Source organism: Stegostoma tigrinum, chromosome 10 (genome assembly GCF_030684315.1).
Source record: "Stegostoma tigrinum isolate sSteTig4 chromosome 10, sSteTig4.hap1, whole genome shotgun sequence".
Taxonomy (NCBI): Eukaryota; Metazoa; Chordata; class Chondrichthyes; order Orectolobiformes; family Stegostomatidae; genus Stegostoma; species Stegostoma tigrinum.
In genome coordinates this window covers 76,051,075-76,078,015 of record NC_081363.1, presented here as the reverse complement: position 1 = coordinate 76,078,015, position 26,941 = coordinate 76,051,075, and the positions used below count along the sequence as shown (strand labels likewise).

The following is a 26,941-nucleotide window of genomic DNA, read 5'->3' as shown; positions in this document are numbered from 1 at the left end:
ATACTGCAGCCTATACTGTCAAACTTGGATTCAGAAAAGGATTCTGTCAGTTTTCAGACTGAGCTCAGTGGCTCTTTTAAATATTATAAAACATCTTTCCTTTGCTTTTATGCCAGTCCGCACTGCACATGTCAAGATGTTAATAACCTCTCCTCCCACCTTTCCCCGAATCAGTGCTTTGACCTGCATAATGGCAAAAGATAGCAATTTAAGGGCCTCATTTGTGAGGCTGACAAGTGCATTCCACATTTTCTTTCAAAACCATGTTCATGAAAATATTTTTATACACATAGTTACTGCAGCAGTTCAGTTTTGTTAAGCAGCATACAAGGTGAAAAAACAAACATTGGAGTTTGAATCTATTCAGCAAACAAACCCAAAGCATTTCTTAGTTGCACAAGATTTTATTTACTTACATTTGAGGCACCTTGGGGGGTTTTCCAATAACTGAATGGACCCCATTTAACTTCAGCAGATAGGCCTCACACAGTGATCTCTCCCCACTGCACCCTGACAGCAGTTTTCCCAAGCTCTATTGTGTCCCTCAGCATGCAGTCCTAGATTTTGGAATGTGCCAGTCGGCAACATTAATTCAAGATTGTTGCCTTCTCTACTCTTAAGAATTGATATCAATGTCCTCGGTCCTTCCCAGTATTTTCCATTTCCTCCACACCCACCATCCCTTCTTCCTTCCGTCACCTTCCACCGATGACACCAGGTAATTTTAATGATATCAGTGCATTCAAAATTAGTGGGAAATTGGCAAATTTGACACAGACTTGGCAAATGGTCATTCAGACATGTTTAGAATATTAGTTGAAAATAAATGCTGAAGCAAAAACAGGAAAGATGACTTTTAGAAGTTGTTTGAAAGACAGTATGGAAATAAGTATTCAACACCATTATCCCATTGTTTAACGGGGTACTTTGTTTTCCTGCCTCTTAACTGAGGTTAAAAACTTTTCCAGACACTAACAACCTAAACAATTTTCATCAATGTCACATCACATCATTTTAATTAATTCAGTTTTTTTAAGTTCACTTGTGGGATGCAGGCATCGCTGGCTGGCCAGCATTTATTGCCCATCTCTAGTTGCCCTTGAGAAGGTGGTGGTGAGATGCCTTCTTGAGCCACTGCAGTCCACATGTTGTAGGTTGACCCACAATGCCCTTAAGGAGGACATTCCAGGATTTTGACGCAGTAACAGTGAAGGAACAGGGATATATTTCCAAGTCAAAAGGTGAATAGGTTGGAGAAGAACTTGCAGATCGTCATATTCCCATGTATCCATTGCCCTTGCCCTTCTAGATGGGTTTGGGAGGTGCTATCTGACAATCTGTCACAAATTTCTGCAGTGCATCTCGTAGATATTGCACACTGCTCCTGCTGAGCGTCAGTGATGGAGGGAGTGAATGCTTGTGGATGTGGTGCCAATCAAGTGGGCTGCTTTGGCCTGAACAGTGTCAAGCTTCTTGAGTCTTGCTGAAGCTGTGTTCATCCAGCAAGTGGGAAGTATCCTATCTCATTCTCAACCTGTACTTTGTAAATGGTGGACAGGCTTTGAGGACTCGGGAGCCAAGTTACTTGTTGCAGTATTCCTAGCCTTTAACCTGCTCTTGTAGCCACCGTGTTTATGAAGAGTCCAGTTGAGTTCCTGATCAATGAAGACCCCCAGGATATTGATAGTGGGGGGATTCAGTGATGGTAACACCATTGAATGTCAAGAGGTGGTGGTTAGATTGTCTCTTACTGGTGATGGTCATTGCCTGGCATTTGTATGGTGCAAATGTTACTGATCACTTCTCTTGTCTTGCAATACTTCAGGGCTGCTCTTGAATCTTTCTTATTGCTGAATGAAACTTTCAGTGTCATTTTATAGTGGAATTTTAAACCCCATCCTGGTTTTGCAGGTTGGCCAATTAAGTGTTAGGCCAGCAGTGTCACATCAATTGTCTTCTCAATCCATGAGCGCTTTATCAACATTGAAGGTGGTGTCTGGTGTACCACCTGAACTTGGGCCAACTGAGGCCTTTACGTGGCGTTTGGGGGCGGAGGGTCCTCTCTGTTTGGGCATGTTGGGCTTTTCAGTTTAGGAAGCAAGTTATCAGGTAACAATCAATTGTTAGACAGATTATTGCATGGGCACTTCACAATTCCACAACGGTTGGGTTCACAAGAGAGGTTGCTAAACTGTGCGAGAGCCTTTTAAGTTGGCAAATATAGCCTTTTATTCAAACAAAAAGTGCTCAGAACAGGTCAGTGCTTCTCCTCTGCCACAAGGCTACCTGAGTCAACCATCTCCTACAAGGGGTAATGGGAACTGCAGATGCTGGAGAATCCAAGATAACAAAGTGTGAAGCTGGATGAACACAGCAGGTCAAGCGGCATCTTAGGAGCACGTAAGTTGACATTTTGGGCCTCGACCCTTCATCAGAAAAGGGGGCTGGGGAGAGGATTCTGAAATAAATAGGGAGAGAGGGGGAGGCGGGCTGAAGATGGATAGAGGAGAAGATAGGTGGAAAGGACAGTTTAGGTGGGGAGGGGATAGGTCAGTCTGGGGAGGGCGGACAGGTCAAGGGGGCAGGATGAGGTTAGTAGGTAGGAAATGGTGGTGCGGCTTGAGGTGGGAGGAGGGGATAGGTGAGAGGAAGAACAGGTTAGGCAGGCTGGGACGAGCTGGGCTGGTTTTGGGATGCAGTGGGGGGAGGGGAGATTTTGAAGGTTGTGAAATCCACATTGATACCATTGGGCTGCAGGTTTCCCAAGTGGAATATGAGTTGCTGTTCCTGCAACCTTCTGGTGGCATCATTATGGCACTGCAGGAGCCCAGGATGGACATGTCGTCTAAGGAAAGGAAGGGGGAGTTGAAATGGTTCGCAACTGGGAGGTGCGGTTGTTTATTGCGAACTGAGTGTAGATGCTCTGCAAAGCGGTCCCCAAGCCTCCGCTTGGTTTCCCCAATGTAGAAGAAGCCACACCGGGTACAGTGGATACTGTATACCACATTGGCAGATGTGCAGGTAAACATATGCTTGATGTGGAAAGTCATCTTGGGGTCTGGGATGGGGGTGAGGGACGTGGTGTGGGGGCAAGTGTAGCACTTCCTGCGGTTGCAGGGCAAGGTGCCGGGTGTGGTGGGGTTGGAGGGGAGCGTGGAGCGGACAGGAGAGTCACGGAGAGAGTGATCTCTCCGGAAGGCAGACAAGGGTGGGGGTGGGAAAAATGTCTTTAGTGGTGGGATCGGACAGTAGATGGCGAAAGTGTCGGAGGCTGATGCGTTGTATGCAGAGGTTGGTGGGGTAATATGGTCACGGGCTTCAAAATCTCCACTCCCCCCACTGCATCCCAAAACCAGCCCAGCTCACGCCTGCCTCCCTGAGCTGTTCTTCCTCTCATCTATCCCCTTCTCGCACCTCCACTTCCTACCTACTAACCTCATCCCAACCCCTTGACCTGTCCGTCCTCCCCGGACTGACCTATGCCCTCCCTCCCCACCCATACTCTCCTCTCCACCTATCATCTCCTCTATCCATCTTCGGTCTGCTTCCCCCTCTCTTCCTATTTATTTCAGAACCCTCTCCCCATCCCCCTCTCTGATGAAGGGTCCAGGCCCAAAACGTCAGCTTTTGTGCTCCTGAGATGCTGCTTGGCCTGCTGTGTTCGTTCAGCTCCACACTTTGTCATCTCTTAGAAGGCATGTGATTATACACTGCCCAATGATGATGCAAACTATGTTATTTACATATGAACATTGAACTCCTAAGCCTATCCCTGATCCTGCAGAGGCTCACAAGGCCATAACTTAGATAAAAGCATGCACTTGTTTTTCCAAATCAGGTAACAGTGTTCACATTGTAATACCTTTCTCTGCAGTGAGTCTCTTTCATGTAGCTTTATTGGCTTACCTGCCATCTCTTTTCAAACTTTATATTTTCCTGAACAGATAACATCGTACAAATACTTGTGTTGTTTTGTTTTAATTTAAATATAATTTCTAATCAAGCTGTTCAGAGATTTAATTATACACTTTTAGAGCAGGTGGGACTTGAACGCAGGTCTCCTGGTGAGGAAATAGGAATACTATCACTGCAACATGACAGCCTTCCTGCGTGTTGTTTTTCTTAAATATCAGCCTGTTCAGCGATGTTATTACACACTTTGAGTGGGTGCGTCTTGAACTCTGGTGTACTGGCTTAGAGATAGAGATGCCACTACACTACAAGAGCCCTAGACGTGTTGTTATATTTATTTTGGTCAACCTGCTCAGAGATGTTATTACACACCTCTGGAGAAGGTGGAACCTGAGCCCAGGCCTCCTGGCTTACCCCACCGCCTGCACCCCCCCCACCCTGCCACTTGTGTTGTTATATAGCACAGCTTCAAACAGTCACAGCTTTTGGACTGCATAAGGGGTTGACCTTGATTGGTATCTACCCTAGCTACTTTGTAACGTCTACTCTGATGTTTCAGAAAACCCAAAGAAAAATGCCATCCTTTTGTTTAGAAAATCTAGGATCCGGAAACCTTAGGATTGGTCTATTTTGCCACTCCTGATCATGATTGGAGTCCTTCATCAAAAGTAGGCAAAGATACCACTTCAAATAACTGGTTCCTAGCATGACGGAAGATCAAGTCATGGTAGCTCCAATTGCATTGCTTATTTCCTAGCAGGAATTCCAATCCATCTGGAATATTGCAGCGAATTTCTTCTAACTAAAGGACCTGTAGATTGTCAGGCTGGTTACAGCCTTCTTGTATTGTCCACCAAATCTATCTGACCCTCCTGACTATTGAGATATTATATTGATGATTGTCTTCACTAACTCAGTCATAGGTGCTCTATTTTTGTTTAATGTGCCACACTTCCTTTCATTCATTCATAAAACTGTGCTTTTGTACTACAATTTACTCTTACAAGAAAAACTAAATTAAACATCCCTTCCTAAGCTGCTAACCTACTACTGTTTCTTTACACCTTCAATTCTTATCAGCCCCAAGCTGCAAGCATTTAGACCTGTTTCTGTATCAATGGTAACCCCTGAATACATGTTAATACTGTAACCTACTCAGAACAATGCCATCCCTGCCATCTTGTTCCCATAACTCACTCAAAACTATGGAAAGACGAGAATATTAATTAGCCCTTAGTAAACATCTCTTGGAACCTGAAAAGCCTGCAGGGCATCAAGCTGTTTCCTCCACCAGCATGTTCCTCCTTTCTGAAGAAGGGTCCTGACCCGAAATGTCAAATTTCCTGCTCCTTTGATGCTGCCTGGCCTGCTGTGTTCCTCCAGCTCTACACCGTGTTATCTCTGACTCCAGCATCAGCAGTTCTTACTTTCTCTGTCCCTACTGCCTACTGCTTTTTATCTCTTTGAAATTTCCTCAAATGCTACCTATTCTGAAACATTGTACTAACTATTTCTAACATTTATTTAGGACTACCATCTTGTCCTAATGTACAGATTTATACTTTTTAAATAGATATTAAATAGGGCCACGACCCCCTTTAAGAAACTTACTATCAAAACAGCACTTTTGTGAAACTGCTTGAATTAATGTGCAGGAATTGTCAAAAACAGGCAATAGTAGATGAAATCTCATGACTCAGCTGCAGGAGATCAGTTTAATATCCTCTATACTTTTATTTAGTACATGTATAATTTCTCAATTATTTAGATCATGTAGATCTAATCATTTTACTCGAAATACTAGCTTTAAAGACAAAAGGACTCTTAATTATGCAGACATTCTAATCCCATCGGGAGCAACAGCCAGCATTCAGCAAGCGCTTAAGCTATCTTTTGCTTCCCCACGACAGCTGTCACACAAACTTGTGTACAAAAGATAGGACTATGTGACACCATAGTGCTAAAATTTTAATGTATATAAAAACTGTGTATAAAAGAGGCTACTATAAACCTAGAATTTGGATTTGATCATCACCTCAAAGTGTGTCAATGCAGGTGCTCAGTGAAGAAGCTATTTTCACCGTTCACCCACAGGTCACTATTGAACATGATCCCACACTATTTACTGATTCCTTTGTGGATGTTGCCACTGTACTCTGAAACCACTTGATACAGAAAACCGTAGACCTCTTTTGAGGCATTAAAATTTTGCTCTTTTTCATTGTCTTTCTTTGGAAACACTCTTAGTAAGGATACTCTAAAGAATATCTCTCCTCGCTTAAAGAAAGGCATTTTTTAAAATACAGTCATACAGTGCAGAAACAGACCCTTTGGTCCAACCAGTCCACGCCCAGCATAATCCCATACTCAACTAGTCCCAACTGCCTGCTCCTGGCACATATCCCTCCAAACATTTCTTCATCATGTACTTATCCAAATGCCTTTCAAATGTTGTAATTGCATCCACATCCACCACTTCCTCAGGAAATTCATTCCACATGCAAGTTACCCTCTCTGTAAAAACTCTGCCTCTGGTCTTTTATAAATTTCTCTTCGCTCACCTGAAAAATATATCCTGTACACGTTATTGGAAGAATTCAGGAATTCCAAGTCCCATCCCCACCTGTTGTTTATTTTCATGAGAACCCTAACTCTATTGCAGGTCATCATTTGTGCATTCACAGCTTCTGGATGCAGCTGGCAACTTAAATGACTGGCAACCTCCATTAAAATCAAATTTGGATTCCCGAATGTCTAGCTCCTGGAGTGTGGAGTCTTGGCCGAGTAAAAGCCTAGATCTTTTCTCAGGGCATTTCTTTCGAATAGCCAGGATACCCTGATGGACAGTTGAGGTACACTGCACATGTGGTTTCAAAGGATATGGGTTAGACATCCTTCTGAGGGGTGAGGTAGTGGCACCACCACTAGGTATGCTTTGAGATGGATGTCAGGGATTTCTATAGAGAGTCAGGAGCCCTTTGGCACTGTTGATTGTGAAGACAACTGCAGATAAAAAGGTGCATAAATGCCTTGGAACCATCCAATTGTCAAAAATGCATTGACAAATGTTGACCTGTCAAATGTCAAAATATGTGTTTAACATTGAGAGAGCTTTTATCAATGAGAGTCACCTAGAATACAATTAAGTAATAGAGCCATACTATTTTTTCCCTCCTTATGCACATGAGTAACTGGTGAATATGAAATTACATAGCAGGTGAACGGAAAAAGGGCAGGTAATAAGTTGGTGCAATGGAATGGGGACCATGTGGGACGTGTAGAGGGCATCATGTTTCATGAGTTGGCATGAATGGGGTATTTGAGGGTGTGTGTGGAGAGTGACAGGATGTGAGAGTTGACATTTGGTGGAATACTTGTATTTCTCCACTTTTGGAGAGGCAAGGTAGCTCCTTTTGAATATTCCCTTGGGACACCTTTGGTGGAGGCAATTCCTTTGGGGCTGCGGAAAGTCATGCTTGTATAGAACAAAGAACAAAGAAAATTACAGCACAGGAACAGGAGCTTCGGCCCTCCAAGCCTGCGCTGATCCAGATCCTCTATCTAAACCTGTCGCCTATTTTCCAAGGATCTATATCCCCTTGCTCCCTGCCCAGTCATGTATCTGTCTAGATACATCTTAAATGACGCTATCATTCACACCTCTACCACCTCCACTGGCAACACATTCCAGGCACCCACTCCCCTCTGTGTAAAGCACTTTCCCCGCATATCTCCCTTAAACTTTACCCTCTCACCTTGAAATCGTGACCCCTAGTAATTGAGTCCCCCACTCTGGGAAAAAGCTTCTTCATTTCCACCTTGTCTAAACCTCTCATAATTTTGCAGACCTAATCAGGTCTCCCCTCAACCTCCGTCTTTCTAATGTAAATAATCCTAATGTACTCAACGTCTCTTCATAGCCAGCACCCTCCACACCAGGCAACATCCTGGTGATCCTCCTCTGCACCCTATCCAAAGCATCCACATCCTTTTGGTAATGTGGCGACCAGAATTATACGCAGTAATCCCAGTGTGGTCAAACCAAAGTCCTATACAACTGCAACATGACCTGCCAACTCTTGTACTCAATACCCCGCCTGATGAATGAAAGTATGCCGTATGCCTTCTTGACCACTCAAATCGACCTGCATTGCCACCTTCAGGGTACAATGGACCTGAACACCCAGATCTCTCTATGCATCAATTTTCGCCAGGGCTTTTCCATTTACCACATAGTTCACTCTTGAATTGGATCTTCCAAAATGCATCACCTTGCATGTGCCTGGATTGAACTCCATCTGCCATTTCTCCGCCCAACTCTCCAATCTATCTATATTCTGCTGCATTATCCGACAGTCCCCTTCACTATCTGCTACTCCACCAATCTTAGCGTCATCTGCAAACTTGCTAATCAGACCATCAATACCTTCCTCCAGGTCATTTATGTATATCACAAACAACAGTGGTCCCAACATGGATCCCTGTGGAACACCACTAATCACAGGTCTCCTTTTTGAAAAACTCCCTTCCACTACAACTCTCTGTCTCCTGTTGCCCAGCCAGTTCTCTATCTATCTAGCTAGTACACCCTGGGCCCCATGCGACTTCACTTTCTCCATCAGCCTACCATGGGGAACCTTATCAAACACCTTACTGAAGTCCATGTATATGACATCTACAGCCTTTCCCTATCTATCAACTTTGTCACTTCCTCAAATAATTCTAACAAGTTGGTAAGACATGACCTTCCCTGCACAAAACCATTGCTGCCTATCACTGATAAGCCCATTTTCTTCCAAATGTAAATAGATCTTATCCCTCAGTATCTTCTCCAGCAGCTTCCCCACCACTGAAGTCAGGCTTACCTGTCTATAATTACCTGGCTTATTCTTGCGACCCTTCATTATCAAGGGGACAACTTTAACAATTTTCCAGTCCTCTGGGACCTCACCTGGGCTCTAGGATGCTGCAAAGATATCTGTTAATGCCCCAGCTATTTCCTCTCTCACGTCGCTCATTAAGCTGGGATAGATCCCATCCGAACCTGGGGACTTGTCCACCTTAATGCCTTTTAGGATACCCAACACTTCCCCCCTCCTTATGCTGATTTAACCTAGAGTAATCAAACATCTATCCCTAACTTCAACATCTAACATGTCCCTCTCCTTGGTGAATACCTACGCAAAGTATTCATTAAGAATCTCATTCATTTTCTCTGATTCCTCACATAACTTCCCTCCTTTCTCCTTGAGTGGGCCAACCCTTTCTCTAGTTACCTTCTTGCTCCTTCTGGATGAATAAAAGGTTTTGGGATTTTCCTTAACCTTGTTACTTCATGAACCCTTTTTACCCTCTTAATTCCTTGTTTCAAATTGGTCCTACTTTCCTGATATTCTTCCAAAGCTTCGTCTGTTTTTTAGTCACCTAAACCTTATGTACGCTTCCTTTTTCCTCTCTGCTAGTCTCACAATTTCATCTGTCATCCACAGTTCCCTAATCTTGCCCTTTCTATCCCTCATTTTCACAGGGACATGTCTGTCCTATACTCTAATCAACCTCTCTTTGAAAGCTTCCCACATATCAAATTGGATTTACCCTCAAACAGCTGCTCCCAATCCACATTCCCTAGCTCCTGCCGAATTTAGCTATACTTGGCCTTCCCCCAATTTAGCACTCTTCCTTTAGGGCCACTCTCATCAGTGGTATGTACAAGATGTGAAGCAACTGTCCAAATTAAACAAAAAGCAGTGAATTTCAGACTGGCTGCTGATATAAAATCAGTATAGGATTTGCACTCCAGAACTCAGTTCCCAAACTATCATTTTGACAAAGGGGTGTCCATTAATAGACAACTGCACTTGCTTACTTTATACAAGCTTTTGTTAACATAAGGGATTGAGCACTTAAGTGATATGTTTGTTTTCATAAAGGATTACCTGAAGCAATTTCAATGTATTGGATGTTTATTGTATCACAAGTGTTTGTTTTAAAATTTAATTCAGACCTCTTCAATAGACTTAAAATTCTGCCTCCTAGGTAATATGTGTGAGTTGGCACGAAACAGAGCAAACAGAGCAAAAGATGTGGAATTCAGAGACGAGATTTCTCCCAACTCTACATGCACAACATGGGAATGAAAATCAGAATCATTACAAGCTAGAAGCTGTAATACAATCCAAACTCTCTGGAATCACTGAAGAGCCAATGGATTTTCAAAATCAGACATTTTATATCAGGTCAACCTTGGATGAACAACAACAGAAATATATTCAGATTCTGACCTTCAAATTCTTTACGCACATAATAGATAACATATTGGTTTGATACAAATTCCAGGTTGCATGACAACATTTCCATTTATATTTAATACCGGCTCTTTATACATCCAGTTCTTAACACTATTGTTTATATATTCAGACTGCAAATAAAAATCACTGCTTATCAAATTGCATTATAAACACTTCGAATTGTGACTGCTTTTGTACATCGGTGCATTTTAAGAACGTGAGCATGTACAGCAGTTGTATGACACAGCTCTTTAGAGACCACAATGCACAGCAGATGGTCGGGTGAAATTTAAGGAGGGCAATGATGTCCTAACAAGAGCCTGTGGAAGCCACACATTTCTCTTCGGACCAGGGGGAGGAAATCAAGCATTTGCCTAGTTAGTATTGGTCCTCGCACTTAAATAAGCCCCCTCCCGATGGAAACCCCAGCCCCTGGAACTGCTAGCCAAACAGAGGTTGTGCATTCTCCATCACTGGGAGAGATGGTCATGGTTAGTACTGCACTGGGACCTGCAGGACAGATTAGCAGTAGTTCCTGAGAGAGAAGTGGGTGAGAGTGGGATGTAGCTCACTGAGATTGGCGTTCACCAGTGAAGAAGGTGAGTGGGAAGGATGAGAAGCGAGGGAAGAGGAATGCTTTTGTTCCAGCACCCAATGCCAAGTCACTCAGATGGGCACAGAGCACCGTTCAGCAGCGATTCCCCCCACATAGAATAGGTCACTCGCCAACTTAGTAGGGCTTGCTGGGCATCCTCTCTGGATGGTATGTGCTCTGAGGCAGCACAGGGGCAGCAAGGTGAGACCCTAAGTGGTTATTTGAAGGCAGGAATCAGCCTGCACACAGAAAGGTCAATATCCATGCTTCCCATCTTGAGCGTGAGCATGGAGAATTGGCAAGGCAATGGAGTGCCCACGTGACACCCTCCAGCCCAAACAAATTCCTACTTGTTTCTGAGCTGGCTGTTGGGGAGGGGGACGTTGGGGGCCCAAAGGTGAGGGAATTCATCAAATTCTGCTGTTAGTTTAAACATATTTTGCGGCTGCGTCTGAGAAACCAACACAGTATTACACAAGGCTTGATGCATGAGTGCCTATCCAATTTTATTGGTTGGATCCTTTTTTGTTTTAGCCCAGCTATCATTCCAAGAGTCAAACAAATTGACAGCTTCAGCAGCTACAAGCAAAAAAAATCAGTTGGAACGATCCCCATTGCAACCAGGATGTGAGCCAGATGGGCTACCATGGAACGGGGGAGAGCAAAACCACCACCAGTAAAAACCATGAAACCAGTCCGAAATCAACTTCTTCACCACAATATGGGACTCCAACTTGGTCCAGCACCTTTGGATTTTCCTCCTGAGGGGGAAGCAAGCCAGGTTGGGATGAGGTTCGGGGCTTGAGGGAGCACTCCTCTGCCTGATCTAATGGGAAAGCTATTAAAAAAAATTCAGCTTTCGAAGTCACAAACAACATCCCCCTCACTGCTTCTTTCACTCGTGATGTGGGCATTGCTGGCGTTTATCACCCATCCCTAGCTGCCATGGAGAAGGCGTTGCCGAGCTGCCATCTCGGATTGCTGAAGGACCATTTGATTTAGGTCGACACAGAATGCTACGAGGTAGGGAGTCCCGGAATTTCGATCCAGCGGCATTGAAGGAACAGGGCATATTTTCAAGCCAGGATGGTGCATGACTTGGATGTGAACTTGCAGAGGTGGTGTTCCCACGTGTCCTGGTCCATTTGAATTGCACAGCAGGAGAGAAATGTAAATAACTGTGGAAGCTGCTTTAAACATGGTAATTAAGCGGCCATCTCTCTCTCTCTAACAAAACACTCTGCTGCCAGAACGAAAAGGCTATGGGGGCACAGGCAGCGCATCTGGCTTCAGATCCCTGACTCTCTACTTTTGGAGGATTTGCTATCATGGCCAAATTTCAAAGTTTACTAGCAAGTATTAATATGCTAAAAATACCATTGCAGAGCAGACGATTGCCCCTTCTGTTCTTTATCTAAACTATACACAGACTTAGTAACAAGGCCTGAAACAAGCTGTGACATGAAACTGGTAGTTAGAAAATGCTCTTCAGGCTTGGCTTTGAAATAATCCAATCTCAACTTCAATTTTCTGATAACCACCAATCCTCTATAGCCTATTATTTCTTAAAAGGCCTCTTTGAAATCAATAGTGGCTTCAGTGTAATTCTAACTGTGAGCAAGGTATGGATCATCTCAATGAAATTTGACCTTTTTACATATTCTTCTGGTTCAGTTTACAACGCAGCAACTACATTTCTGAGCACCTAGGAAAGCAGACCTAGAACTGTTAGAACTCTGATGAAGGGTCTAGGCCCGAAACGTCAGCTTTTGTGCTCCTGAGATGCTGCTGGGCCTGCAGTGTTCATCCAGCTTCACACTTTGTTATCTTGGATTCTCCAAGCATCTGCAGTTTACATTATCTCTGACCACTATTAGAGCTGCTTTGTTCCTGTAGATTACAGATAGTGGTAAACCAGAAGAGAGCTGTACTTGAGAACTTCGCAGCCAGCAACCAGAATCGGCCTATTCTGTCTGTTTCTCAATTACTGCTGGAGGCTGACTGTGGAGGGGGAGGAAATAATGCCTCTGTCTTCCTTTAAATTTAGACTGCAGACCTTTCAATTCATTGAAGGTGGATGCAAATGTTTCAGGCTTCGAGACAAAAGTCTCTGCAACCTGTGTCTGGATGCCTTAAATCTCACTTGGCAAACAGGTGAAAATGGGAAAATTCTGCCCTACATCCAAGACCAAACATATTTAAGGATTCCGCCGAGTGAAGGCATTAGATGACCGACAAACCCAAACGGGCTCAGAAACCATAACCACTCTCCCCTACATCAAAGACATTTCCGAAATGACTGCCAGACTACTCGGACCTCTTGGCATCAGGGTAGCCCACAAACCCACCAACACACTAAAACAGCAGCTAATGAACTTAAAAGACCCTATACAGACAACAAATAAAACAAACGTCATCTACAAAATACCTTGCAAGAACTGTGACAAACACTACATTGGACAAACTGGCAGGAAGCTAGCCACCAGGATACATGAACATCAACTAGCCACAAAACGACATGACCCACTATCACTCGTACCCTTACATACAGATAAGGAAGGACACCACTTTGATTGGGACAACACATCCATCCTAGGACAAGCCAAACAGAGACACACACGAGAATTCCTAGAAGCATGGCATTCCAACCAGAACTCCATCAACAAACACATTGATTTGGAGCCAATCTACCATCCCCTGAGAAGAAGAACAGGAAATGACATCACCAACGCAGGAAATGACATCACCAACCCAAGGAAACCTAACCAGATAAATAGAAAGCGGGACATAACACCAGCGCTTCGTCGGAGACTCACTGATGATGTTACCTAGAATGGTGACGAAACGTCTGAAAACTAACCTTCCAGCTCAGTGAGCAAACTCACATCCATTAGATGACCTGCCCATCACACCAGGAGGTTGCCTCATCAGGCATACTGTGTTTCCAACGTCAGCGAAGAAACACAAATATTCACTTTCCCAACCTGAGCCATCTACCGCCTGCAAGAAGAAAGGCACCAGGGGAACACTTTCACCCATACGTTCCCTTCTCTAACACATCCAGCATCTTGACTTGAAAATATATCACTGTTCCTGGGCCAAAATCCTGGAATTCTCACCCAAATGGCATTGTGGGTCAAGAGGTGGACTGCAGCAATTCAAGAAGGCAGCTCACCACCACTTTCTCAACGGCAACTAAGTTCGGACAATAAATGCTGGCCCAGTCAGTGATGCCACATCCCACTAGCAAATCGTTGGCTGAAGGGTCTGTACTGTTTTATGTTCTAGTATCAGAACCTCCCACTTAACATCAAATGGACTGCAGCAGATTAGAAGGACATATCACCATCACCACCTTCTCAAGGCCAATTAAGGGGAAATAACAAGCAAAAGTGTAGTGAACACAAAGGATGGCGAAAGGATGGCTGTAATAAACTTCATGAGGATTTGGATATGTTGTTGAGTGAAAATCGTGGAAACTTGACAGCTAATACATCTTGGTCAGAAGAATAAAGGACAGGCAAATAAATGCTAAATGACACAATCTTAAATGGTGATTGATGCATGAACTGAGTAACCTGGGGTGGCTTTGAATCTTTGGAGGGGGCAGGACAGTTAAAGGGAAGTAATAACACTTACAGGATACAAGGCATTCTAAATAGACACATGAGTGCAAAAGGCTGGAAATTATGCTAAACCTACACAAAATGCTTGCTGAACTCTAGTTAGACTATTGTGTCCAAGATTATATTTTTAGATTGATATGAACACATTGTAGAGGTTACAGAAGAGATTAATTTGAATGGATTTGGGGATTAGAGATGCCATTTATGTGTCTAGACTGGAGAAGTTGGTATTGTCATCTGAGCAGAGAAGTTTGAGACAGGTTTGGATGAGGGATGCAGCATGGTGAAGGGTTTAAACAGAGTGAACAATTCGAAACACTTTTAAAATGATGGAAATGTCAAAAACAGGCAGTGTAGGCTTCCAATGATTCGTAACAGAGCCGCAATGCAAAAATCAAATTGAGCAACATGTTTTTAGGAAGCAAAAGAATTTGTCTGACAGACCAGTGCACAGATTCAATAGTATCCTTCAAGTTTGATAAAATAATCTAATAAATGAAAGTGTAGTTTATGGCTAACATTCAGTTTGGCAATATTCCTTTAAGAGACATGCTCACACTATCATGATTGCATCATAACATGTGACCTGTGTGTATAAAGAACTCAATTCAATCACTTGAAGCATGCTCCTCATGATGGAAACTATCGCTTAATTTTACCTCAAATACTGATGTGACTGGGGAATATAATATTTGTATGTGATTGTTAGTCACACTAGATGCCTGTTGGATTCTTCAATACCACAACTGTCATGTTTAATTTCTCGTACTCGTGGAGATCATAAAGGTATTGTTATAAGAGGTAAAACACTGTGCCGAAGGCAAACAGATATCAGGAGGAGGAAAATAAATGGGAAGACCATGGAGAAAGGGTTTGGGGCTATTGGGATTAACTAAGTGCTCTTAGAAAGAGCTACACAGACGCAAATGGTCTGCTCTGTGTTATATTATTTCTTTCATCCTAATGTTGTTGTGACAGAAACCAAAACACAATAATAACTAAAGGACAACACAGGAATGTAAGAACAAGAATAGGCCATTCAGCCCCTCAAGCCTGTTCCACTATTCAATAAGATCATGGCTAATCTGTGGCCTCACTCCTTACATCTGCCTTTGGCCCACACTTTTGATTAGCAAAACTTTATCAATCTCAGACTTAAAATTAACTGATCCAGCATCCACTGTACTCTAAGTGGTGCCTAACCAGGATTTTGTATATCTGCATAACTTCCTTGTATTCCAGTATTAGGAAACCTAACCAGATAAATAGAAAGCGGGACATAACACCAGCGCTTCGTCGGAGGCTCACTGATGATGTTACCTAGAATGGTGACGAAACGTCTGAAAATGAACCTTCCAGCTCAGCGAGCAAATTCACATCCAGAATTCCAGCCCTTTATACCTAAACGTCAGCATTCCATGAGCTTTCTTAATTATTTTGTGCACCTGTTTGTTACATTTGAAAGATCTATGAGCCTGAACACTCGAGTCTCTTTAGACACAGATCATAGAATTCCCACAGTGTGGAAGCAGCCCATTGATTCCATTCTGACCCTCTGAAGAGCATCCCACTACCTACCCTATCCCTATAATACTGCATTTCCTATGGCTAATCCACCTTGCCTGCACATCCCTTGGACACAGTGGGCAATTTAGCACAGCCAATCCACCTAAACTGCATATCTTTGGACTGTGCAAGGAAACCCGTGCAGACACGGGGAGAATGTGCAAATGCCACACACAAAGAGGGTGGAATCAAACCCAGGTCCCTGGCACTGTGAGGCAGCAGTGCTAACCACTGAGCCACCGTGCCGCTCCACATCAACAGTATTTAACTTCATACCATTCAGGAAGTACTCTATCTATGCGTTATTGGTCCACAATGCATAACTTCACATTTGTTTACACTGAGCTCCATTTGCTATCATTTTGCCTATTCGCCTAGTCTATCAATATCCCTATTTTAAATGTAGTGTTAAGTCATGAGGCAGGGGTAATTAAGAATGTCAAAGGTAAAGATTGGCTGGGGAAAGCAAGCCATAACACAATTTCATGATGGAATGCCACAGTGTCACAACTCATTGGGTAAAGGATTTAAAAGTAAACTGCAAGTTGCCCAGAGATAGTGGGAATTGCTGATGCTGGAGAATCTGAGATAATAAGCTTTAGGGCTGGATGAACACCTCAGGCCAAGCAGCATCAGAGGAGCAGGAAGGGTGCCGTTTCAGGTCTGGACCCTTCTTCAGAAAATGAGGCATTTCAGAAGATGTCCAGACCCAAAAAGTCAGCTTTCCTGGTCCTCTGATGCTGCTTGGCCTGCTGTGTTCGTCCAGCTCTACACCTTGTTATATCTTACGCAAGTTGCCCAGCCAGGTTTCTGTACATAACAAAAAGTACTACTTAATATAGGTAATTCAATTCTAGTTGCAGGCAAACAATTAAATCAAACTAAGTGAACTCTACAAATCAAAACTATAAATCCATATTAACACCCCCTTACACACACAAACATTGATAGGAAGGAAAATCCCATTGGCACAGGGAAAGCTGAAAATAAGAACAGATCAACAGCTTTTGTTGACAAGGTCTACTGTGATGGTTCATGCTGATCCAAAGGTTTCTTCTTGACCTTCCTTTTCCCAAATGCTTCTACTAGTTTGCAAGAAGCAAAGGATGGCTGTTTTACTTGCGAAAGGTCTCTGATTTATACAATTCAAAGTCCTAATTTGCAGCAAGCGCAGAAAGTAAGATAACAAAGTGTGAAGCTGGATGAACACAGCAGGCCAAGCAGCATCTCAGGAGCACAAAAGCTGACGTTTCGGGCCTAGACCCTAGACCTTATCTGGCTTCACACTTTGTTATCTTGGATTCTCCAGCATCTGCAGTTCCCATTATCTCAGAAAGTATGATAAGCTGGTCTTCTTCAGTTACATAGTGGCTTACTGCAAAGAACTAAGACACAGAGACTGACACGGACATAGACAGAGAGAGGGAGAGAGAGAGAGATTTTAAAGTGCTGCAGATCTGCTGGTTTCTCAACTAACTGACAACCAATCACATAATAGAAGATCTTTGCCATTGATAACTCACTGACAGTACACACGCATTAGCTTCATTTGTAGACAAGCCGTCAGATCCAGTTGGTCTGCACATTGCTAGAACCCACAGCAACGCAACCAGGATTCAGAAAAGGTATCAAATTCCGTGCTTTCAAAACATGCAGCCATCCTTGCAAATCCCTGGGTTTCAAGTAGTTCTCTCTCAATTCAGTCCACTGTGCTTTTCAAGACTAAGTCGAGAGGACATGGTCTTTACAATATGTTAATGATTTGGAAAGTGAATATACTATCGCCAAGCTTGGAGGTAACAAAATAAAAGACAAGCACTGAGGATAATACACGGTGTCTTCAGAGGAAGACAGATGGGTAAAGTGGGTGGCAAATAGAATATGATATGAGAAAATGCAATGCACCTCGGCAGGAAGAATAGAAATGGAGAACGACTGTGGAACACTGCAGCATAGAGAGATTTGCGGATCCTTCTGCATTGATCACAACAGGCAAGCATACAAGTTCAGCAGGAGCGGCTCGTTTAGTGCAGTGGTAGTGACCCTACCTATGGGTCAGAAGGCCTTGGTTAAGAGCCAGTCTGCATGACAGCTGTGTCATGACATGTCTGAATGAATTGATTAAAAATATCTACAAGTTCAGCAGGTAACAGGGAAGGCGACCAGAGACTTAGTCTGCACTTCTAAGGGAATGAAGTATAGAAGTAGAAAAGTCTTGCTGAAACTGTGTAAACCACAGGTTACAACATATCTAGAATACTGTGAACAGATTTGGTTCCCTTTTTTAAGGAAACAGAAGCACTGAGGAAAAGCTAGACTAGGTTAACTAAGTTGATCTCAGGTATGGAGGAATTTTCTTTTGAGGAGGGGTTGAATAGGTTTAGCCTTGACACATCAGAATTTAGAAGAAGAAGAGGCGACCTTACCGAAACATTCAAGATCCTTTGGACACTTGACAGACTAGATACAAAAAGGTTGTTTCCCCTTGTGGGAGAGTCTAAGACCAAGAGGGCTTGATCTCAGATGAAAGGATTGCCTATTTAAGACACAGATGAGAAAGACGTTCTCTCAGCGGTAGTGAATCTGCAGAATTCTTTGCTGTAGGTGCCTGTAGTGGCTGGGTCATTGGGTCTACTCAAGACTGAGATGGACATACTTGTTTTGCAATTAGGAAACCAAGGGTTAAGGAGAAGGTAGCGCTGATGATTATCAAATCAACCATGATTGTATTGGATGTTGGAGCAGATTTTAAGGGCTGAATGGTGTAATTCTGTTCCTGTATCTTCTGGTTTTATGACCCTTCGCTCCTGTCACTGGCAAGACCCACCTCAATGAGAAGCAAACCATGAAGATCGACATTCCTGCTACTGGAGGGGATCTCCTGAGGAGTAGGCCTCAACTCAGACTCTTAAGGCTCACAGTTTCTGGCAAGCCAGGTTGACACTATCTTCGTAGGTGCAAGGGCAAGATATTCAAGGCCCATTGGTCACCACTTAACAAGCTGATCAGTGCATGATTGATTGAGTTATCTCAGAAATGGGTGTGGTGAGTTAGTCAACAATTGATATGTCTGCTCCTAAACTTTGTCTCATAAGGGAAAAATGGAAGCCATTGTAAAGGATAAAGATGCCACAGTCCTATTGGATCATTGGCCTGCTCTTTCATTAGGGAGAGCCAACTTGAGAAGGATTATCATTCCTCAAGTGAGGGTAGCTGTTGAGAAGGCGAGTCCCTTGATGCGAAAATTGAACCTGCACTGTTGGCGTTACTCTGCATTGCAAACCTATCTCATAAATGTATTAACTCTGTGTTTATGATAGAACATCATGTTTGACATATATGTAACCATTTTTTTTGAGATTTAACTTGTCGAGGAAGCAAAAGGTGCAGAATACTAGGATTCTCAGAAGTCATTCATCTAGTCATACAGCATAAGAACAGGTCATTCTGCCTAACTAATCTGTACCGACCATGTTCCCAAAGCAAACTTGTCCTACTTGCATCTACTTGGTCCATATCCCTCCAAACCTTTCCTATTCATGCAGTTATCCAATTTTTTTTTAAACATTGTAACTGTCCCTACATCCATCACTTCCCCTGGCAGTTCATTCCACCTACAAACTACCCTCTATGTGAAAAAGTCACCTCTTTTTAAATATTTCTCCTCTCACCTTAAAAATATGTCCCTTAGTTTTGAACTCATCACCCTAGGGAAAAGACCCTTGCTATTCACCATAACTATGCCCATCATGGATATACAAACCTCTAAGGTCACCTCTCACTCTCCTACGCTGCAGTAGAAAAAATCCCAGTCAATCCAATCTGCTTTTATATCTCAGATCCTCCATTCCCAGCAACATCCTGATAAATCTTATCTGAACCTCTCCAGTTTAATAATATCTTTTCCATAACAGGGCGACTGGAACTCCACACAGTACTCCAGAAAAGGCCTCACCAATGTCCTGTACAACTTCAACATGACATCCTAACTCCCATACAGAAAGGTCTTTAGTAATAAAGTGCTAAACACTTCATAACCACTCTGTCTACCTGTGACACAACTTACAAAGAATTATGTATCTGAACCTCTAGGTCTCTCTGTTCTACAACACCTTTAAATGTACAAGTCCTGCCCACGTTTCACAGAGGCAGACAAAAGTTAACGAAATTAAATTAGGGTTTGTAGAGCTGGGATAACATATTAGCATGGAAGAAGATTGGGTTTTGAATAGGAAGGAGAGAATTAGAGTAAACAGGGCATTTTAAAGGACCAGTCAAACGTGTAAGGATCAGAGTTGGAGCCACTGTTATTTAACATTTGTACATTGACAAAAATATCAAGCATAATATGCCCATGATGCTACAATGCTAACTGAGAGGAGAATACAAAGAGGCTGGAGAAAAATATAGACATGCTAAGCGAGTGGACAAGGTGCCAGATAGAATAAAATATGAGGAACTATGGCATTATTTATATTGCTAATATGTACAAATCACTTAACAATTACAGTAAAAATACAAGATGCATGACAGGAATCAATTAGATTGTTGTCTTGAACCTACTGAAGCAAGAAATGTAAAAAAAAACTGTTGCAAAGATTCGAATTCGCAATAGCAATGATGACTTTATCATGCAAAGATGGATAGATATGCTTCAAAATAAGGCAAATGGAAATCTGCATCTTTGTCTCGACAAGAGCTAAAGCATGATATACCACCTCTGGTTAAAACCACATCTGCTGAACTAGCCTTTTGTTATGTGTAAGTAAGGTTATACCATTCGGTTTTGTAGCCAGCGGTAAAGCATTCATCTCAAATAACCAAAGAAGTTCCTTGCTGAGATTACTGGCTCCTATTACATATGGTGCAGTTTTCTCAGTGTGTATCATAAACTGCTACAACTCCAACTAGGCACAAACCTGCCTTTATACCATGCTTGGACATTCTGCTCAACTTCCAAGGCAGTTTACAGACTTTCTATGTTCAGTTTTATGAGAATATAGATGTTCCCAAGTCTAATACCTGAGCAGACTTGGGAAACAGCCAGATTTGTAGATGCTTTCTGAGCTGTCAATTAGAATAGCACCAGAAATGTGGCTGATTCTTAACTGCCCCTGAAATGGCTTAGCAAGCTGCACAGTTGCATCAGTTATCAGTAAAAAAAACAGACAGACCACCTAAGTAATGGGGACAGAGAAAGCACATTCTATCTTCATCAACCCTGCAAAGTTATTCTCAGTAACATTAAGTGATGGGTGGTGCATGTGCCCCTATCTTGAATTGCTGTCAATTACTACACATCAACAAGATGTGAGCCATTACTTGTCATCATGTGCAAGCAGCAGTAGTACAGGTCAGATTTACTAAACTTAACTTGTGCGTTAACTCTTCGATCCATGTTGTGTGTTTGGTACTTTTATTTCAAAGGGAAAAATATAATAATTAACATCTGGGAACATGTATCAAAATTGGGAGAACTACCCACAGTCTAATCAAGAAACAGTGAGTTATAGTTATAACTTTCAGGCAATGTTTCAGATTACCCAATCACCATCGCTGGGTATGTCCAGACCTTCCAGCAGCATAGAACCACAAGGGGTGATGGAGAATGGTATGCAGTTAGCAGGGAGAGACAGTGAGGGATCTCAGTATTGACTCCAGATCCCAATATGGCATCTGATCAAACATGGGCAAGGAAACCTCTTGCCAATTACAGCTATCACTCTCCTTTGGTGATGAATCAGTATTCTTCCATGTTGGACATCTGCTGGAAGACACACTGAGGCAAACAAGCGCATAAATGTTCTCTTCAATGTTCAATGCCCATCACAAAAAGCAACTTGGTGCACTGCTACTGATCAAGCTGGCTTGGCCAAGTCCTGAAGATCAAAGCTTCCAGACTGGTAAGAGAACCAACATGAGGAAATAAATAAAGATTTCTGAAGAAGGGTCTCGACCCGAAATGACCAACTTTCCTGCTCCTCTGATGCTGCTTGGCCTGCTGTGTTCATCCAGCTTCACACTGTGTTACCTGAGGAAAGAATGTATTGGTACTGTTCTCATCAATGTACAGAGGCAAATGTGCATGATGGTATTGACAGGAGTGACCACTGCATAGTCACATACTGAAACAACAGTCAATCCTCACACCGAGGAAGTGGTTCGTTGTTCTGTGGGGCACTATCTTGGCCTCCTCCCATGGTACCCAGCGTCACAGATATCAGTCGTCCGCCAATTTGACTCACACCACATGGTATCAATAAACAGTTGGTCGCATTGGCTACAGCAATGGCTATGGGTCCTGACAATATTTGGGCAATAAAACTGAAGGCTTATGCTCCAGAACTTGCTGCTCCACCAGCCAAGCTCTTCCAGGGAATTTAAAACATTGATACCTACCCAACAATGTGGAAAATGCCTAGGTATGTCTTATACACTAAAAAACAGCTCAAATCTAACCCGGACCATTTTTGCCCCAAAAGTCTACTCTTGATCATCAGTAGATGGAAGGTGTTATCAACAGTGCTATCAAGCAGCACCTGCTCAGCAATAACCTGCTCAGTGACACCCAGTTTGTGTTCCACCAGGGCCACTCAGCTCCTGATCTCATTACGGCCTTAGTTCGAGCAACCAACAGAAGAGCTAAATTCCAGGAGGTAAGGTGAAAGTGACAGCCCTTGACATCAGGGCTGCTTTTGACCGAGTGTGGCATCAAGGACCCCTGTCAAAGCTGAAATCAATGGGTATCGGGGGAAAGCTCTGCCCTGGTCATTGTTATACCTGACACATAGGAAGATGGTTGTGGTTGTTGGAGGTCAGTCATCCCAGCTCTGGGACGTTTCTGCAGCAGTTCTTCAGGATAGTGTCCTAGGCCCTGCCAAAAGTTGTCAGCTGCTTCATCAATGACCTTTCCCCTATCCTAATGTCAGAAATGGAGTTGTTCACCAATGATTGCACAAAGTTCAGCACCATTCACGACTCCTTAGATACTAAATAATTCATGTTTTAATGCAACAAGATCTGGACACAGTCCAGGCTTGGGCTGACTAGTGGCAAATAATATTCATGCCATACAAATATCAGGCAATAATTGTCTCCAATAAGAACCAACATATTCACTGTCTCTTGACATTCAATGGCATTACCATCCCACTATAAACATCCTTGGGGTTACCTCTGACCAGAAACTCAACTGGACTCAGAATATTAATATAGTGGCTACAGGAGCAGGTCAGAGGCTAGGAATACTGCGGTGACTAACTCATCCCCCAACTCCCCAAAGCCATATACAAGCAAGACTATGATAGACTATACCCCACTTGCCTGGATGAGTGCAGCTCCAACAATACTCAAGAAGCTTGACACTGTCCAGGAGAAAGCAACCAGCTTGATTGGCTCTACATCCACAAGCATCCACTCTCTCCACCACTGATGCTCAGTAGAAGCAGTGTGTACCACCTACAAGATGCATTACAGAAATTTACCAAAAGATCCTGAGATTACACCTTCTAAACCCACAACCACTTCATGCTAAATGAACAAGGGCAGCAGATAAATCACAACACCGCCAGATGCATGTTTCCCTCTAAGCCACTCACCACACTGACTTGGAAATATAATCACTGTTGCTGGGTTGAAATCCTGGAGTTCATTCTTAAAGAGCACAGTAGGTCGATCTGCAGCACTTGGACAGCGGTAATTCAAGAAGGCAGCTCACAGCTACCTCCTCAAGAGCTACTAGGGATGGTCGATAATTGCTGATCATTAGCAATGCCATCATCCCAGAAGTGAATCAATACATCTTTAAAAAGCTATCACCTTGCTAAGTGGGATGGATTCACGACGGCCTTAGCAGCTCAAAACAAGACATTTATGAGGTACAATTGATCATCAGTAGCAGTGGAATTATCCATCACAACCTATAACGTATGTTCTGGCATATTCTCAAACTATAGATTGCAAAACGTCAGGGAATAAACACTGGTTCAGTGAGAGGCGTGGAAGACTAGCCATACCTAACAATTAGGTAGCAACCAGATGAAGTTACAACAATGGCTAAACAGTGGAACTAGCATGCTAACAACAGAGCTTAGTGATGCCACAACAAATGGATCAGGTCAAAGCTCTGCATTTTACCAGATCCAATTAAACGACTTGCAGAAGAAGAACGGTCCATGATTATCTTCATCCTCAAAGAAGGCAGTGCCCAGCATATTAGTGCAGGGGAAAGGCTGAAGCCTTCACAGTGATCTTCAGCCAGAAGTGTCAATTGAAGAAACTATCCAGGCCCCTCTAGAGCTTCTCATCACAGATAGTCTTGTACAACCAACTTCAATCATTCTACATAATACTAACCTACATTGAGTGCACTGGATACTTCAAATCTTATGGGCCCACACAAAGTCTCAGCTGTTGTACTAAAGACTGTAGGCCAGAACTAGAAATATTCCAAAATATTTTCTAGAAATGCCTTGGAATGAAAGAAAATTAAATCGAGGGATTGTTTTTGTTTATCATGTGAATGCATTTATTCAGAATTGTCCCTTTAAATTTTTAATTGCAAAAAAGGTTGCTTATAAATATTAAGGGATAACCTCTCTCTTGTAAACATAAATTACAGTAGAAAATAATCCGACTGATGATAAATAGTATTTTTCCAGTAATAGGTAACAAAATTGATTCTAAAGCAGATTGATTCTAAAACTGCAATAATGCATTGCTAATATGGCTTACGACATTCTGGCTGTCTAAGAATTTAATGGATAGATTTGCAAAGCATGCATTTTATATGCTTTCATACCATTCACCAAGATGTTAAATTAGTTTTCATGAAAGGCTACAGTCATACTTAATAATTATTGATGGCCGTCAGCTAATGCAAAAACCTTACCAATCCAGCAATGCTTAAAGAAAAAAAAATGCTGCAGTAAAAACAATCTTCTTTATATCCATTGGAATCCTGTTCTTACTTTCTCCATGCAACTTCTGGTCCTCTCCAAGAGTGAAAGACAGTAGAAACTCTACTTCACGAGTTATTTACAAAAAGGAAGTGAAATTTGCATTTGAAAGACATTTTTTAGCTTGCAGTGCAGTAATGCTAAATCTCCCAGCTCCACACATCCTCACAATAGCTAATTATATTTCCAGCCTGTACACAAGTCACAGGGCTTCAACTTTAGGGAATAAAACACAGAACTGCGGTCGCCGGAAATCTGGAACAAAACAACAGAAATTCAGCCATCTGGCAGCACCAGAGGAAAGAGAAACAGAGTTAACAAAGTGTGAAGCTGGATGAACACAGCAGGCCAAGCAGCATCTCAGGAGCACAAAAGCTGATGTTTCGGGCCTAGACCCTTCATCAGAGAGGGGGATAGGGAGAGGGTTCTGGAATTAATAAGGAGAGAGGGGGAGGCGGACCAAAGATGGAGAGAAAAGAAGATAGGTAGGTTCCACGAGGTTGGTCCGGAGGGAAGAGGGTAACTTCTTCAGGTTAGGCATCCATGAAGAAGTTACCCTCCTCCCTCCGGACCAACTTCAGAGAACCTACCTATCTTCTTTTCTCTCCATCTTCGGTCCGCCTCTCCCTCTCTCCCTATTTATTCCAGAACCCTCACCCCATACCCCTCTCTGATGAAGGGTCTAGGCCTGAAACGTCAGCTTTTGTGCTCCTGAGATGCTGCTTGGCCTGCTGTGTTCATCCAGCTCCACACTTTGTTATCTTGGATTCTCCAGCATCTGCAGTTCCCATTATCACTGAAGGAGAAACAGAGTTAATTTTTAGATTCCATTGTCCCTTTGTCAGAACCCATCTGAGGATTTCCATTCAATTCAAGTCCTGAAAACTGGTCACTGAACTCAAACATTAATTCTGTTTCTCTCACCCCAGGTGCTGCCAGACCTGCTGGGTTTCTCCAGCACTTTTCTGTTTTTGTTTGAGGACTTAACTAATGCCAACACTACTCCCTGCGCATAGAACAGTCAGATAGTTATCATATTGCCTAGACTGCTTAGGGAGCCTATCTAGAGGGTCTCCTGAAGGGTTGTCCACAATAATAAAGGGAACATGGTTGTACTGAAGAAGAGAGTGGACATCTACAACAGACTAACTAGAAAGCCTCCAATCTGCCACTCCTAGTTGCACATTATGCACCAACATATTAAAAGAACCTCAGGTCAGGGTGGCAGCTCACAACACTGTCAAGCTTTAACATCATTCTATGTAACTTTGGTCCCACTCCCACAGGGAAGGAAAGGCAAAACACTTCTGCCACCTTCGACCAAACCTCTGAGGAGGGGGAGTCATGAGGTTCAGGAGGATCCACAGTCATTGTTTCACCTCACTTTCCACCAGGGCAGAGACATGCACCTCAGTGGTTACTCAGAGTAATGGAGATATACAGCACAGATACAGACCCATCAGTACAATTCGTCCGTGCCGGCTAGCTATCCCGTGCAATTCTATTCCCATTTGCCACCATTGGATATATATCTCTCCAAAGCTCTCCTATTCATATACCTATCCTTTTATCATACCTTTTAAATGTTGCAGTTGTTCCAGCCTCCACCACTTCCTCTGGCAGCTCATTCTATACACGCACCACCCTCTTTGTGAAAAAGTTGCCCCTTAGGTCCTTTTTAAATCTTTCCCCTCTCACCTTAAACCTATGCCCTCTAGTTTTGGACTCCCCCACTCCAGGGAAAAGACCTTGTCTATTTAAGCCTATACGTGCCCCTCACGATTTTATAAACCTTTATTAAGGTCACCCCTCAGCCTCTGATGCTCCAAAGAAAATAGTGCCAGCCTATTCAGCTTCTCTCAATAACTCAAACCTTCCAACCCTGGCAATATCCTTAGATATCTTTTCTGAACCCTTTCAAGTTTTACAACATCCTTCCTATAGCAGGGAGGCCAGAGTTGCTTGCAGAATTCCAAAAGTGGCTGAACCAATGTCCTG

The 26,941-nt window shown here is 42.9% G+C and overlaps 1 protein-coding gene across 4 annotated transcripts in view; it reads right to left on the bottom strand.

Moving 5' to 3' along the window:
- Positions 1–26,941, bottom strand: part of LOC125455913 (regulator of G-protein signaling 6-like) — a 516,870-nt gene that overhangs the window by 320,824 nt on the left and 169,105 nt on the right. Inside the window, exon 1 of one of the 4 annotated variants that reach the window (XM_048538467.2) lies at positions 24,877–24,978. The exons of the other annotated variants lie outside the window; for them this stretch is intronic. The gene's annotated coding sequence lies outside the window, so the exon portion shown is untranslated. Of the gene's footprint in view, positions 1–24,876; positions 24,979–26,941 lie in introns of those variants that run through there. 4 annotated transcript variants of the gene reach the window in all.